This window comes from Oryzias melastigma, linkage group LG22 (assembly GCF_002922805.2).
Source record: "Oryzias melastigma strain HK-1 linkage group LG22, ASM292280v2, whole genome shotgun sequence".
Classification (NCBI taxonomy): Eukaryota; Metazoa; Chordata; class Actinopteri; order Beloniformes; family Adrianichthyidae; genus Oryzias; species Oryzias melastigma.
The window spans coordinates 16,996,278-17,010,518 of NC_050533.1; the positions used below are offsets into that span (position 1 = coordinate 16,996,278).

At 40.0% G+C, this 14,241-nt stretch overlaps 1 protein-coding gene across 3 annotated transcripts in view; it reads right to left on the reverse strand.

The window, feature by feature from the left end:
* Nucleotides 1–14,241, reverse strand: part of tiam2a (TIAM Rac1 associated GEF 2a) — a 65,180-nt gene that overhangs the window by 50,512 nt on the left and 427 nt on the right. The window lies entirely within an intron of this gene.

Below are 14,241 nucleotides of genomic sequence, written 5' to 3' on the forward strand. Positions count from 1 at the left end.
GTGAGAGAAAACACTTAGCCCTTTGATTTAAATCATTGGAGACAAACCAGCCTCTCCATTCAAGCTTGTTAAAGTTTTTTTTTCTTCTTCTTTACAGCAAATCTACAGCACAACCTTATTCCTGACTGAGCAACACAATAATGCAGAAAATGGAGCTTATGGGACAAGTGATGAAAGGCAGGTAGTATGAGGACAGTCTGCAGCAGCTGCAGATAAGAGACTTGAAGGTTGGGGGAAAACGTGTCCGTTTTCATGAGAATGGAGCAAAAAGACAGCTTCCTTTTACAAGAAAGTATGAATGCAATTATGCCTCCCTGATAAGGGGAAATTGTTTTTAAGACAAAAGTGAAAAGAAAAACAGTTTTGCACCTTCAGGTAAAGCCGTCTGGTCTCCAACACACACAAAAATGTTTCTTGGGGGACTGAATTCAGCTGCTAAAGCCTGCACACTTCACCTGTATTAATCCCATTCCCATGGTGCATTATCTCCACTGGAATTGACTGTTACTGTCCTTTGTGGTGCAGGAGGATAATCTGTCACACTCTCCGTGGTGTGAGCTGGGGTGATTAATGCATCTGACTTACTCATTATCATAGCAAAAGCCACCAAACTGTACCGTGGCGGTCATGTGAGACCTACCAGCAACTCCCTTCGGTGATCTATCAAAGATCATTGACCAGAACAGAACAAAAAAAAAATCAGAACCACAGCGTGTGCTGCTAGAGGTCACACAGATGCGCCGGAGTTATCAAGGAAATAAGTGACGTACAGGGATTTGGAACTCGGTAGATGTGTGCATTTTGTAGAAATCGATGAGAAACACACATATTGAAACTCACACTTGCAGCATCAATCGCCAGCCGGATTAGGAAAGAGTAGCCCATTGAAGGAGAAGAAATCGATTGGTTCACAGTTTGAAAGAGACAAAGATAATCGCTCACTGTCCCGGAGAGGAGCGGGAGTGATAAAAGCTGAGCTATCAAACAAATAAAAAATGTATGTGACCGATGAGGGCGTTTCTATCTGGGGTAGTAGGGCAAACAACCAGGCTTTACTCAGATCACACACCTTGTAAAGGTGGCAAATAATGTTAAAGGGCTAAACAATGACGATCCAGATGCTCTGTGGGTAAAAGTCTGAGAGTGCAGCGGACACAAAGTCCCTTCCATCACTGCCACAGGCATGCACTAATCCCTCTCTGCATTCTTGAGGAGCCCTGACGCCAGAAGCACTTTGCTCCGGTGGCCTCTCCCACCCCGGGTGGTGCAGACTGCAACTTTTTCTACATCTGTTGTCACCGTGAGAACTTGACTGCAACTAGAGCACAATTCAGCTTCAGATAGCTGGAGGACAGGTTGGCTTTCATAAACGAAGGAAAAGGTCAGCGTCTGGATGCCAAAGGAAAGTCGCATGTTGAGGGTAAAGTGGCCTTCCAACTGGCAGCACCTCAACATTTATGGCCTATTGAAAGGCCAGAGCACAGATCATAGTCAAGGTAAATACAAAATGAATCACTCCACTCACTCTGATCGACTGAGCGAACAAGACCATCGAATTGTTAGCTCATGTGAGTGACCTCACCTGTGACGAATGGGTGCAAAAACAAAAACTAGGTGCCAAACAAGTCATATTGCTGCTGGCACTGACTCAGCTCTATTCGCAGAAAAAATAAAATAATAAAATAAAATTTCTGCTTAAGCTTCTAACTCAGTCAAATCGATGTGATGAATCCACAATGCTGCTTTAACTCCATTGGTGGACTTGTCTAAGCCTGTCTGGTTGGTTTTTCAGCTGTACAATTGTGGACAATGTCAACAAAGACAACAAAGGAGCTGGTATTTCTTCAGCTATCAAAACCCAAAGCAGTTCCATCTGTTTATCCTTTTTCTTTCCACGTTTGGAGAGACTGGTTCGGTAAAGCGGTCATGACACATTTCCTAAACATAAAAGAGAAAAATGAAAGTAAAAAATGAACACTTTCTACACCCCTAACACACAAAAAATGATCTAAAACGTGACTGCAAACAGGGTGTGTTTGAAGGGTTTTGTATGTTTTTGGGTTGAGGTTGATCTAGTAGGTCTTGAGATATAACATAAGTCTTTGAAAGCCTTAAGCGTTTAGATTCCGTAGGAGTGCATTGGGCCTTTTCTTCAAAGTGGACATTTGAGTCACAAGAAAACAAAAATAATTACTGTTCCTTTAAATGTAGGTCTATTACTCTATTAATTCCTGCAGCCTAAACTAAAATGAAATTGTACACCCAATGTCTAAAGTTCTTGAACAATCATATGACCAACAGCATTGGAAAACATTTATCTAACTTTATTTGCTATAAGACTCTTTGCAGGTAAGGTAGCTGCACAAAAAAGTAAATCCTTTGGTGGACTGGCTGCAGGTCAAAAGTAAATGGCACTAGCAATAAACAGTTACATTAGACCAATTTCTCTTTTATGGGAATGGAGACAAGGTCTTGCTCCTGCTATCGGTAACCAAATCTAATTGCTTTATTGCGGCTCCAGGCCCAGTTGACCAGAACCTACTGTATCCGTTGGTGTCCGTAAAGGAGATAGGAGGGGAGGAATCTGAGCACATTCAACTGTTCAGGAGCTTGAAAGCACCGCTGACAGTTGAGACAGCTGGTGGAGATCTAGACACACAAGTTCCCACAGCGTAAAGCCTGGGGCCATGCATGTGGAGGTTTGTTAGCCTTCGTAATTATTTAATGTCTGACAAGATTTTTCTAAGATTATCAGTACCTTTAGAGATCCGTGGATGAGTATTTCTAAAGTATCACTGATATATCAATAAACTATTAATGATAGCTATAAGCTTATAAAAATCAATTGTTGAAATTAGCAAAATTATTTTTTAGAGTGGAAATTGGTACAAACTTGTCATCAAGGTTGTTCTAATTGTGAGATAAATTAAGAAAAACAGTTTTATTGACTCCTTAGTGTATCCAACTCTGTATTATCACAAGAAATTAGCTGGGAGCAGTTTTTGACCTTTAATCCACTACAGGTGCTACACAAAAGCCCTCAAGAAAGCCATTGTGTTCAACCATGGAGGTTCAGCACAACAACAACAACAACAAAGGCTGACCTGTGAAGCCAGTTTCAGAAGCACGTGAGCTCCTGTGATTGAAAAGTCTGGCAAATCTCGTCAAAACAAACTCTTTTGTGCTGCTCTGCAAAGCGGTTTGACACAGGAATGCGGTTTATTAATGTGCAAGAAAACAGAAACAAGCCACCGCTGGCACTGAACAGCCCCCTCATCCGAGGGCACGGCAAGACTCGGCGAGGAGCTAGCAGCTGCGCCACACGTGTACCTCTTTTCCCGACATGATTGAATTAAGGTGCCTGCCAAGCTCATTATTATCCCATTCATACAGGGAGGATCAAGAATGTCAATGAGGATCAAGCTCATAATGCAGTCATCACGCACAACAAACAGGGAAAAAAAACTTTCACACGACTACGGACAATATATCAGCAACAACTTCAAAGTCGCACTTTTTTTTTGACGACTTAATTATTGCAGGCCAATCCTTGGTTTTTATTTTTGTAAAACGAATGAAAGGATTATTGAGTTAGAGCTCACAGGCAGATGTGACAGGACAGAAATGTCCCACAGGAGTGGCGGGGAAAAATCGACGGGCAGATGCTCAGACCAGCAGAGGTCTGAAGGGTCAGGCTCTTCCATTACCAAAAGGACAAGGGTGGTATTTATTCACAGGCTTTTAACCACAAGCTGGATGGGCTTAGAGGGAGGAGAGGAAGATTCTTAACCCCTGAGGCAACTTGCTGACCACACACCATCCGCTGTTTCTCTCATTACTTGTGGAGATACAGTAACGGATCCGGCGAGGCCCACATCACAGAGAGGGGGGCACGAGGAAGGGTAATAACCACGACTTAGCGGGTGGAGAAAATGTCAGAGACAATCTGCCTCCAGAAGCAGAGAAAGTATGGGGTTCTGATCAAACTCAACTGCCAAGACTTAAAAAAAACAATAATGGCTGAGCCATATAATAGTTTAAACAATCTAACTTGATCTGACTTGTCTGCAGGGCTGTTTTGTCTCAGACTACATTGAATTGGCGCTACTGCAAAGCCGCCCACAGCAACAACTTTTTTTCCCAGTATTTTTCATGTTATGCTTAATTTTATTTTTACCATGGATTTGTGCGGCTGAAAAAAAAAAAAATATATTGCACACGTTAAAAAAGTTTTAAAAAATCTAAAAGAATGAACTCAATCTTCTGGCTTGTTAAAACACGTTAGCGTGGAACAATATGAAAGAGAACAGAAAATAAAACTGGAATACAAGAACATGCAAATAACTCATTTTAGTAAAAAAAGTAGGACTGCGATACAGGAGGAAAACTCGCAATGTGCAATCGCAAACAACTAATACATTATTTCTATTTCACCGTAGCAGTTTTATTTAACCCTCGGGGTCCAGATGAGCTGACCCTTCCATTGATGTGAGACCCCTCCTATGGCAAAGGTGGGCAGGACTTTATCTCTGCCATGAACACCAGTGAAGACAAAGAAAAATCCTTGGGGAAGAAAAAAAAAAAAAAGTTCAGTGCACTGTCTTGTCGGATCCAGATGACCCCACTTATAATGTAAACATGGCTAGGATATCACAAGGGTTAAATGAAAGTCAATATAACTTAAATTTTACTCCAAATGACCTTTGTTGGTAACCAACTTAACAGGGGTCCAACCGATTGGTGAAACACGTAAAAGGGCTCAATTTATATATAAATACTAGAAATACTTTAAGCTGCCATAGGATTGTTTTAAACATTTATTGCAATTTAGCTCATGTTTTGCAATACAAAGGCTGAAATTGTGATGACAATAAATTTGCGATTTATTGTGCAGGCCTATCTGCTGGTTTAATTTTAGCTGAACGTTAGGGGTACATCTAAGAGCAAGACAACAAAGTTTCACTGTTTCCTTTGATTTATAAACACATGAATCACGGAGTGCAAGGAAAAGAGCTCAAGAAATTATACATGAGACCGATAATACAACATGACAGGGTGAATTTAGCTTCAGGCCAGCTCCTCGAACTCAGACAAACACTTTAACAGTCAGGGGAAAACCCAATTCCAAGTGAGTCGCCACATTATTATTATTAGCTTAGACCCGCGCAAGCAAGCCAGTTGAACCCATACAGAGCAGAAATTTTGAGATCAGTACTTGCTTTATAAAAAATGAGAAAAGAAAGAACCCATAACCACAAAATTGCAGAGAGGATGACTTCTTCACGCGAGCAGACCGCAGGTCCTGGCGCTGGAGACAAACTGCTCGCGTGCATACGCTCAAAATTATTACCAAGGAGCAGGACAAACGCCTAAAGAGACAGGAAGGGTTCTCAAAATGACTTTAAGATCGCACCACAGGTTATTAAAGTCATTTTTACACAATCTCTGTGAGGCAAAAACAGATATTTGAGCAGAGGATATTGGCAAGCGTACAAACCTGTCACGTCAAAGAACCAGTGCAGAGACACTTGAGGCTAGGGAAGTGAAAATAAACTTTCTAGTAGTTCATATTGAGGATAAAGATGAATTGCTGTAACCTAGATACCAAAGTCTATCTGCTGCATCGCAGCAAGTTGAGTGACACAACAAGCGGCACCTTTTAGTCAGCAGCTGGTGTGTGCTTCCTCGGATCACTAACCTCAAGAGTCTGAATAAATGATTTCACCCTGTGAAAGAAAAATGATTTACAAGGAATGACTTCACTGCTGTACATCGGAACCTGTCAAATGCTAGGAGAATATCAAGGACTAAATGAAAAAAGCAGCCCTGCTTCGTACGAGTGCCTTTGATAAGCTGCGGGGTTACCTTCCATGAAAGCAAGGAGGTACAGATCCAAATTCAAGAAGGCAGCTCACACACAGAGTCGTCGAGATTCACAACGTGGCTTTAAACCCATTCAAACGGAAGGTGTTCAAAATGAACCACTATTTTGAGGAAACTTTTAAAGCCCAACATATTTCTAAACCTCTAAGAATCTGGAAACATTTAAGGAGCTTAACCTTATTGTTTAAATTACATTGACTCTGCTCCAATGTAGGGTTAGAGAATCTTTTAAATTTGCACCATTACAGATCTGCTACTTGTCATCTGAATCTACCACATTTTCGGCTCATAACGCACAATAGGGCACCTTATGTATGAATTTTGGTTTTAAATTTTTGATTTTCTACGGTCCACTGGGCTCAAAAGTCTGTCCAAATGTTTTCGTACGACTTTGTAAACTGCGAAGTCGCACCTATTGATGAGGCACCAGGACCCTGGTAGAGTACCGTAATATGCATTATGCTTCAATATGAAGAACTGGAAAAGTGAGAGGATTCTTCTGTATTTTATGTGTTGCAACTGAACAATTTTGAAAGCTATCGTTAATGAGTAGTATAGTTTGACCTCTCTGTAAAGTTGCACTCTGCAACGGCAGATTATTGCTGATAAAAGAGTTGCACATGAATAACAGTTTGCTAGAAAAACTTCCCATCAACTTGTGTGACCAATCGCCTCCCTCCTAGGCTGTGAAACTTCAGGGTAATGTAGTCATATCACATTTTTTTACTGTTTGGTTTTTTTCTTAGTACGTGCTATAATTCAGTGTGCCTCTTGTATGAAACAAAACCATTTTTCTCTGTTCATATAGCATCCTATAATCCGATACGCCTCGTGGTCTGAAAACAACGGTAATTTAATTGATAAAAGGAATTTTATTTGAATAGAGTATAAATATAAAAAGTATTTAACTAAACTACAGTGGAAAACAGACAGTAAATTATTCCACAAATTTTAATTCTGCCCTACTAGATTGGCATGGGGTCTGCTGAACAGTCAGTCCAAGATGTACACACCACTTTTCGCTGCAAGTCTGTCATTTCCTTTATATCACATAAAAATAGTCCAAATTGTCAACTCCAAATACACACCACCCAGCAGGACCCATCTGGAAAATCCAACAATTCCTTCTGTTGATCACACCAAGCCACCAGAAGATTTTCGTGGTTTGTTTTTATGACCTATTCAAGATGTGGTTTTAGATTTGGAATTCTATTATTATTCAATAATCTCCAACTTTAGAGACATAAACACAACCCTAGGGGCAAAGTTTCAGCTACAAAATTAATGGAAGCTGTTTTGCAACACATGACATTTGGCCGTTTTTTATTTAACTTAAAACTCATGGACTTAAGACTTGGGCCAAATTCTTTCCCTACCCTTATTGCTTCTCCCTTCCCCTACATTTAGCCCTCCAAACGGAGGGTTATGAAAAAAAAATAGTGTCTTCAAATTCGAACATCACTCCCACTCGATGACATCATCAATAGTCTCTGGTGAGTAACATTAGCGCAGAGCTGATGGCACTCAGAGATACATAAAAACATTAGTTTCATAACTTCAAAAAGGTCATGCTAAATCCAAATTTTCATTTAGCGTGACCATTTGATAAGTTTACATTTAAATGTAAACTTATATGATGCAGAGCACACCCACGTGAAGAATAGGAGTTCTCCTTCGCGGAAGTGTGAGGCAGAACACCCTTGCGGCAGAGGGCTCATCTTACTTCTTCCCTACAAAAAACAAAAAACTTTCAGATAACCCTACCCCTTCAAATTTCCCTACAATTGGAGGGATAGGGAGAAGCCATAAGAGTAGGTGAAGAATTCAGATTTGTCCTGAAACTTAAGAATAGGAATCAGCAGCAAGTCATAATTTTCCCATGTGTTGCTTTTTTGTTATAACCAACCATAACCAACTTTAATAACTTTAGGATTCAGCAAGGGCATACCTATTCTAGTGACACTTAATGTCACAGATCCTTAACAGGCTCTCCTGCAGAGTCAGCTCACTCATGTCTGCACTGTGTTTACAGCTGCTCTGTGAGCTAGTAGTCCTACATCTCCTACCATCATGTTAAGGGATTCTGCTTTTATTGCACCAGGTTTCTGTGCGTGGCAAGATTTAATAATCCCCTGACATGACTGTGAACTCCCATGGGCTAGACCGCTGAGAGGCAGCACTTACCATACAAGAGAGCCCGCTGGCATCTGCTGTCCTCTTGGGGACAGATCTGTATTAATATTGCACAACTGTTTCAAGCTGCAACAAGATGAGCAGCAACCTGCACTCTGTGTAATCCACTCACCTTGGCATCGACCTCTGTATGAACCAGTCACAAATGATGCTAGTCTACAGACTGAGCTGAAAGTGTTTCTAGTTACACTGTCCTCATTAGATTTTGCATGATTTGTTTTCTCCATTGATTGAACAAACATGGATGAACAATAGATACTCCTTCCCCCACATATCCTTTAAGGTCCACCAAGGGCCACCAACTAAGCTATGGATTAAAAAGCTGTAATTGAGGCAGCCAGTAGTGATCACATCTTGGCTCAAGCTGAAAACAGCTGCATTTCTAGACAGTGAGGGAAACCAGTGTCAACTATGAGAGGAAGTTGAGAAAGGTTGGTCAATATTTGTGCTTTTAAAAGAACCCAGCCCACACACTGACTGTTCTTCTGCAACCTGGCTGATACGCTTCTCGATTTCCCTACACTACAGATTTCATGCAATTTACCTTAATTATATGCACATTTACAGTCCTACATTGCAGAAATGATTAAATGTCCGACAACTTTTTCTTATCTAGACGTGAGCTACAATAAGGTCCTTCACACACATGCACTCACCCTTTTCCTTTTAAACAGCTGAGCCCTGCCGGCCCAATAAGCCCTGACGATGATATCATCTCAGGAAACGTGTTATCTGGATACATCCACCTCTGTAGAGAAAGGAGTTTTCAAGGAAGCTTCAATTGAGCGTGGCCACTGAGTGGGTGCCAGGATTGGTGGTGACCTAAAGTAATCAGAATCCCGTCTCTGTTTAGACTGGCCAGACACCAAATGACTTAGTCGGCATGTTGAAAAGAAAGCCGAGATGAAAACACAGGGAGAAAGAGATTGTCTTTTCCTGAAGTCAAGCCACCGTTGAGCAGGGTTTGGGGCTGAATAAGAAAAAGAGTGCTAATGAGCCTGAAAACGTTCCTGCACCAAAGACAAATTAAGCCAAAGACATTCCTAAGCAATTCCTGTCTTTTGCAAAGCCGAGGAAAAAGTGAAGATAAGGACATGCCGTGTTCAACACAGTTCACTGGAGCGAGTTTCTGAGCAAGCTAAAGAAAAGGAACAACAGAACCTTGTAGGACAGCGGAGTATGTATTTATATGTATTATAATGGATTTGTGCCCACTAAAGACTTCAATAAATGTATGCACTAAACACTGAGGTCAAAAAGACCTCAGTGTTCTTTCCTACCCAGCGTCTGTGATCACTTAGTGTAAATTTCCGAGTACAATGACTTAGATTACTGTTAAGAAGCAATTTAATGCAGCAGTCTAAATTAGTAGAAAAATAGAAAGAATAAAACACTTTTCAGAGAAAAAAAAAGAATAAAACCTTCTGACATTCTTAATTGAATGTACTTTTTTTGCTTTCATCAACAAAATGCGAGTTTCTACTGGTGGGTGAGCAGGTGGAATGTGTTCGAGTAAATGTGTACCCAGAATGTACTCCATCCATCACTGAGAACAATACGAGACACATGGCACCAACTAAACATCCCAAACGCTGAGCACTCCGGCCTGCAGCACCAGCTGTGTTTGTCTTTCCAATAGGGCATTGGATGGTAAGAGGAGCCTTATGGCTACTGGACCAAGGTAGAGCTGATCAATCACAATTTCCATTGTTGTGTGAACTGACCCGGGAGTCGGCTTAGGACCTCTAGTTGAAGACCAGGTCATTTCCATACAAACAGCACTTGAAGTCTGCTTTTTTATGTACACAGCATAGATGTGAAGCATCTTGACAATCCCTGGCATGAATTTATAATCAAAGGCTCAAAATGTTTATGGGAGGAAAAAAAAATGCTTTGAGCATAAAAGATCAAATATCTTGCAAAAGGTTTTCAGAAACAGTCTTTTGTGAAGTATAAAGCTTAAGATTTGGATTTGTTTAGCTGCAAACACCTTGCAATGCTCTCTCATTGTTTAAAGTACTATGTTGTAATAGTTCCTGCAGATCTAATGCACGTGTATCACCTGGATTGCTTAGAGTAAGCAGACCGTTAATGCCATTTATGGACCACACGCACCCTTTTACCTCATGCACTCCAATTTTTAAATGATTTATACTCCTATCAATAAAAAAAAGTGATAACCAGATGACTTGCCATTATTTCTTTGAGGTAATGACATTCCATTATCCCTTAAACTTAATGAAATTCACAAGTGAAGTCATCTGGTCACTACCTAACCTTCTCGTTACCTCCATGACTCAAAATACCATATTTGACACGCTGTTCAAGTCATTCTTTTGCAGGTCAGCCAGAATGAGTCCAGCTTTGTTTAGACATATCCCTTGATATAATCAAAAGTATGCAAGTTTCAGTTGTGGTTAGGAGTATGAAGGTGCCCATGGGTTTAGCCGTTTGGGTAAGCTAGAAGCTCAGATCTCTGAGCATGAAGGGACACGCACATTTGAGTGTGCTTTCTGGTAAGCAGAAATAAAGTTTAAATTTGATCTAACAGAGGAATGCTGAATACAAGACAGAAATGCTTTCTGAATGGCAATTTTTGACTTATTTGAAGTTGGAAATTGCTTTTTAACTTGTAACTGTGAGCCACCAAAATGGGTCAAACAAGTAATGCATCCTTGGGCTGACATGTCAGCTTAGTAGCAGATGAAAAGTCTTAGCTAAGATGTTGTCAACGCTACCTGCTTTTTATAGTGCGTACTCCAGACACTGCTGACCGCACACTACCAGCACACACTTTGAAAGTCAAATATAACTTCACCCGCAGCCGGGAGAAACCTAAACAGACAGCTCACCATTACCTTTGGTTGTCAGGAATGTCTCTATGCAGACAAAAGACTTGAAATTCCATTTCGCAGTTGAGGCAACGTGACTCTGACGCTTTTACAAAACAGCATCCGGTGTCAAATTTAACCAGATCCAAAAAAAGAGAAAAAAAGAGCCTGTTGCTGAATTTTAAACTAAGAGGTGTGAGAGACGGTTTCAACTGAGCTTACATGTAAACAAACAAAAAAAACTCAAAAGTTTTAAAGACAGTTTTATTGAACGACCCTTGTAAAGTCAAAGTCTGAACCTGCAATCCAAGCCAATGTCATTTCAGTTCCTATTTTTGACTCTGTTATAGCATCTCAGAAAGAAATAACTACAATATCAAAGACCATTGGCAACAGAAGAATAATACCATGCTCACAGTGCATGGTGAATGTAGTAATTTTAAGGACTTGTGTTAAAGAAATTAAATTAGTACCGGTAGTAGTTGTTCATGAGTGTTCAAGAGGGAATTGTGATTAAAAACGTTTGGTACTATTATCTATAAATGATATATTCTGACCGTTAGTTATGTGATCTTAAAGAGGAATACCCTAAGTTACAATCCATTTTGATAATTGTATGTTCTGTCACCCCTCAGAGCCCACCGTGCCTAAAAAGACAATGAAAGGCTTTCATCCCCATGTGACAAGAAGCAAAGATGTTACCCATGCCTGACAAGTCACATGTACAACACCTTATATGGAGAAAAATGTGCCGGGGAGAATACATGAAACACCAGTGTTCCTCAGAGTGCTGGCACTTTAGAATTAACATGGAGTTTAGAACAGACCTATTGAGGGGATCATGTCAGTTTCACCATGTCCTGATTCTTTCACTGTCAAAACAATGTGTGTGAAGCTCAGTGCTGGTCCATCTCCTGCTGTCAAAAGTACACATACGAAAGCCAGCTCGTCCCTCAGAAGGGAACAAACACAACAATAATCAAGTTTTCCACTGACAGGAAATTACAAGTTTAACTCAATCAATGACTTCTTTGTTTCAGGACCATTTCCCAATCCGAGAAAAACAAAATAACAAAAATATAATGTTCCTTGAGGTTGAGAATTTCACTGCCACAAAAATGTGAACCACAGAGACCAAAATATGCATATGGTGCTTTTGACCCAGGATTTCTAATACTCGCCTGCAATTAGAAACAACTGGAAAAAAAGGACTAAATTATGAGAAGAACAATTATGTAAGTGGATAATGACTTCTATGGACTTTATTACTGAGACAGGGGGCAGAAAAACAATCCAATCACACAGCATGACTTCCCCAGCTAAAAAATACACTAAGTAATCTGCTCTCAGTCATTAAGACCAGCTCCTAAAGGCTAAGCAAAGCGTTTACACTTGCAGCACCAGTTGTCTTCTAATAAACATTGCGATCACATTAATTATAAGTTTTGTAGTACTATCTCAGAACAGGCTTTGATAACTTACACATGGTTGCAAGAATACTGTGGAGAACCCTAAGTGTAGATGTTCTCCTAAAATGTTAACAAGGCCCACTTGTTGCAGCACGCGTCATACACAAAAATGATTGAGCCAATATTACAACAATGTACCAAAATGGCAACACCTGTGACAACTGCACAGAAATGTGTTTTTGACTGATAAAGTGGTAAAAGTAAAATGTGTGAGGGAATTTTTTATTACTGTGTAAAAGGAGGATCTCAAAAATATGGTAAGAATAACTATGCCAAAAAAATGAGCAGGGCAAGTACACTTGTTTTAGTTTAAGAACTTACTGTATAAGAGAACTGGACAGAGTGAGTGTGGCATCATCCAAAGAAAATGGCTTACTTTTGGCTCAAAATAAAAGGGCGTCAATTAGGTCACTATTTTTGTTGGGATACGTACACTGCTAGGTTGGAGCCAGATGATGTCCATATACAGTAATTATTAAAAGTCAGTCTGAGTCAACATTTCTATGGAAATCACTATAACAATCAGGAGTGAGTTTATTGGAAGTCCGTGACCCTATCACTTGAAAGCGGGCTCTGTAGAATCTGTAAAACATTTGACATGGCAGCCAGTGGGCACCACATGCTTTTATTAAATTATTTGATTGGTCAGTTTATAATTTGAATAACTTACAATACAGAAAAAAATATAAAAGACAAAAAATTGAGGATTAAAAGAGTTTAATAAAAAAAAAGGAAGTAGAGCAAGAATGATTGATTATTCTGACAAATATAATTATTAAGTAATAGGTGTTTATTTCTCAATGGAAGTCTATGGGATTTTAGCTTCTTGGAGCCTGTGGGTACTTCCTGCTTAGAATGCAAGGGTGAGGGGTCACTAAGTCAAGTTCTCTTATACAGTGAATGGATTCAACAGATGAACTATACAAGTCTGCTTCTTTTTTTTTTTTTTTTTTTTTAATATAGGTCAGCTAATATCCTTTAACCAGAAAATACTATTTATTGGTAGGGTGCTAAAGCGGAAATATCAATAAAAGGTATGTTTAGATGATAATAAAGAATAACATACCATAGCTGTTTCGTTTCTTGCATGAACTACCTTTAAAGTAGAATTAAAAAGCTTACACACTTTAAAGGGCGTGGCCCATTTGAAATGGGGCGTGGCTGCTAGTTAATCCCACCCCTTAAAGCAACCCGCTATAAATTGAGACTTTTAAAGCAGGTTTAAAACCTAGTGTCACATCCTTAACTGTTGACAACTTTTTTTTTTCTTATTTGCTAACAGATTCAGTGATGTGCAAATGTAGCAGAAGAATTTCCGTGAAAGGTTTCCATGACAGAGGGCTCAACAAGCCAAAAGGCACATCAAACCCTCTTGGTGATTCATGGCCGTGTTTGCTCTGGGCTGACCCAAGACTACAGGGGTCCTGGACCTCTTTGTTGCCTTTGAAAGTGCCTGGAGAGCCCTTCCACCCAGCACGCGGCCGAACAGAATTACAAATGGAGCACAAATCGCACCTGGACACTAAAAGTTCAGGCCCACATTTATTAGGAAGACCAGAACTCCCAATATCTCAATCCATAAATCACGTCCAGACCAGACAAGGTAGACTGCTGGAATGACAACACAGAACTTGAATTTACTGATACTTCTGAGAAAAACTGGAGAACTTCATTTGTTTCGCTTAAACTATCATGTTTTTGTTAAATTGTCGATCTTTAAAAGTGGAAACCCTGACTTTTGTTTAGTACAATGCTTATTTTCCGTGACATACAAATATTAACGTGGAAAATTAGTAGAAAATCGCGCTTTTGAGAAAGACTTCTCACCACAGCCAATTAAATCATTCCGCAGTTTAATTAGTCCC